Source organism: Triticum aestivum, chromosome 7B, assembly GCF_018294505.1.
Source record: "Triticum aestivum cultivar Chinese Spring chromosome 7B, IWGSC CS RefSeq v2.1, whole genome shotgun sequence".
Lineage (NCBI taxonomy): Eukaryota > Viridiplantae > Streptophyta > Magnoliopsida > Poales > Poaceae > Triticum > Triticum aestivum.
Genome location: NC_057813.1, coordinates 734,094,789 through 734,097,983, shown reverse-complemented (window position 1 = coordinate 734,097,983; position 3,195 = coordinate 734,094,789). Strand labels below are relative to the sequence as shown.

Sequence of the window (3,195 nt, the reverse complement as noted above, 5' to 3'; positions counted from 1 at the left end):
GTACAGATGCAAGCGCTTATACATACGCGCGCACACTCACCTCTATGAACGCACGCACTCTTAAAATTTAAGAAGTCGCCGTAGGCGCGTGCGTGGCAGGGTTGGGGGCGGATCCAGACGCGGGCGGCAAGTCGGCGGTCGCCGGTGACAATGAGGAAGTCTGGAGCAAAAATTTTGAGGCGGATCCATGACATCCATGACTCCTGGGCAGAAAGGAGACAGGGGGGTGATGGAGAGAAGAAGGAAGAAAGGAGGGTCATTGCAGTTCAGACGAGGCGGCGGCTTGCTACAGCAGACAACGCGAGCAGGAGGTGCGTCGGCGCGGCGCAGGGGCCGTCGCGACGGTGGTGGCCACATCGTCATAGGTACGGAGGCAGAGCGGCTCAGGCAGGGAGGCGCGATGCAGCAGGAGAGAAGGAGCACAACGGTGAGGCGAGGAAGAGCGAGGCCACCGGTGATGCAGCCTCACCGGGGTCGGGCGGAGCGAGCCGGCCTCCCAGGCCGCGCGCACAGAGGCGCGGCAGCGGGCACGGTTAGGCGCCGGCCAGGGGAGGCGCAGGTCGCGGCGGCCGGAGACGGCGCGCGGGCGGAGGGGCAGCCGCGGGCTCGGCTGGGCGGAGCAGCACGGGCGAGGCGCGGACGCGGCCGTGGCCTACAGCCATAGCGGAGGCGGGGTGGCGCGCAGGAGGGCAGGCGCCGCGAGTGGCGCGAGTCTAGTGTGCGCCTGATGCACCTCCCCTGGCGGCGCAAGGGGGGCGAAGAGATTGGGAGAGAGGAGCGAGGTTCGATCTGGCTAGGTTAGGTTAAGGTGCGGCTGGGCTGGGCCTTAGGCCAAATGGGCCGGCCAGGTTAGTTGCTAGGCTGCTCTCTCTCTCTCTCTGTCTCTCCATCTCCTAATTCTCCTCTTTTTTTGTTTATTAAATATAATGAGAGAAAGAGTAAATGTGATAGAGGTATATGAATGGTATTCTGGAAATGTGTTGTTTTTCCTGGACTTGTGAAAATGTGCTTGTTCCAAGAAAATTAGAAGTGGTCAATGCAAGGTTTAAATTCAAACTCATTTGAATTTAATTCAAATGGGTTTGAACTAGGACTAGGTTTTAGATGTGTCCAAAAATTATGATAATCTGGTGGAGCTTGGCAAACTGATGAAAGAATTATTGGTAAAGTTTGGGGACTAACCTTGAAGTAGAAAAAAGCATGGGATTTTTGGAATGGCTCAAAAGGAATTTGGAAGAGCAATTGTATAAAATAGAAGGAAGGCTCAAATGTTTTTTTTTGGAAATGTTCACAGTTTTAAATTATGTGTGAATAATTTAATGTCATGATGTAATGCAAATGTAAAACAAATAAGACAAACATTATAAAATATGCAAGTTAGTGGAAGGTATGGAATTTATCGATTAAAAGATCAAAAATAAAACAAGGGTGTAATCATAGGCAGGCGACGTGCCGTGCTAACATGGAGAAGCCCATCTTTAGCACCCTCACCGACTCATGAGGCGGAATCGAAGTCTGGTGTAAAGCAGGGCATTGTCCTCGACGCTCCTCCAAAAATGTTGGATCCCTGTTAAGACCGAGTTCATGTTGCTTGAGTGGAGTATTATTTAATTCATAATGATGCACAGTTTTGTCGGGTCTGGTTTCACCATTTAAGATCATGGAACAAACCATGTATTGGGATGGATAAATGCGAGGTGTATGATTCATCAATATAGGTAAAGCAGGGTCTATCATTCCTTGAGATCGCTACCATGTCCACAAAACTTTACGTGGTTTGTTCTCCCGTTGCAACGCACGGGCATATTTCCTAGTTATATAGCAAAAACAAGTTTAACATGGTACACTTAATACACACCACCCAACATGCTTGCTACCAATCATTCAATCATATATTCGTTTACTCATGAACAACAGGTTCTCATATTTTTCATGTGTCTACCATGCAGTTCAATAATATTTTGACAAGATCATTCAAATGTGGTCGGACAAGCTTTCTGCGATTTACGGAAACACATCACTTTGTATACATTGACTTTGTTATTATATACAGAGTTATATGTTGAGAAGTATTGGTGCTAAACTGCTAATTATATCGAGTCAAAAATTGGCAATACTTTGTATATATCGATTCTCATTCTCCTTTTCCAGGGTCAGTGAAATAAGCGGAAGGACATCCTTTTCATTTCCAAACTGGCCAAGTATATAGTTTGTGGTCCCCTTTGGGTCCTAGGCCTTTCTTTAAGAAGGTGCTGGTCAATACAGGTTCATGTTGTGCTTTCTTTCTATTGTCCTCTTCCTAGCAATTGGTTAGTGATAGTTTCAAGGATGGCTATGAAGGAAATATGCCCTAGAGGCAATAATAATGTTATTATTTTATTTCCTTATATCATGATAAATGTTTATTATTCATGCTAGAATTGTATTATCCGGAAACATAATACTTGTGTGAATACATAGACAAACCAAACGTCACTAGTACATATGCCCGTGCGTTGCAACGGGCGGAAAACTTGACAAAAGCTACTTCACATGCCAGTATGCTCCACTTACATTCAAGTCTAACAAACAAATAAGGTTGCCCTCATCTCTATAAGGTGCATATGCGGGTGTGTTGCCTCGGTTGAATTATCCTTAGAAACTAAGAGTCCCAAATATCAAACAATAAACTCTGTTAACAGGAAATGCAGTCGGTAGTAAGTTCACTTAGTATATGGTTGTCGACCTAGATTTTCCAAAATGCTTTGAACCGATGCATTTCCCTTGCAAACTATGCAGACAGAAGATCAAATTTGAAAAATTAAATAATTGTTTTTCTGGAAAGGAGAGGTGCAACAAGAGATCAGTTAAATTGCATAATAAAGACCACCATTTTGACATATCATGTAATTCCATCCTAGACACAAATCTCGCGACCAGTCTGTCATGCATTCCTAGAACAGTATGCCTCTTCAGCGGTCACAGGTGCACGACTGGGAACTTTCCCCGAGCGTTTTGTCTGCAAGAGATGTTCAGATTACTTCATCTGTGAATAGACAGCACACCCAGCTAGTATTTAAGAACAAAACAATAAAATGCCGTTGAATTCCCATCATGTAGAATAAGGCACTGCCTCCATGAAACCTGCAATGACAAGAGCATGTAAGTTTTCTCGGCGTGGTATTTGTAATCCACATGCTCTAACTACCAAGTTCT

General features: G+C 45.4%; 1 long non-coding RNA gene across 1 annotated transcript in view; it reads right to left on the bottom strand.

The window, feature by feature from the left end:
• Positions 1–2,743: 2,743 nt before the first annotated feature.
• Positions 2,744–3,195, bottom strand: part of LOC123161815 (uncharacterized) — a 4,225-nt gene continuing 3,773 nt past the window's right edge. Inside the window, exon 2 of the long non-coding RNA XR_006480899.1 lies at positions 2,744–3,123. This is a non-coding gene — a long non-coding RNA (uncharacterized lncRNA). The remainder of the gene's footprint in view (positions 3,124–3,195) is intronic.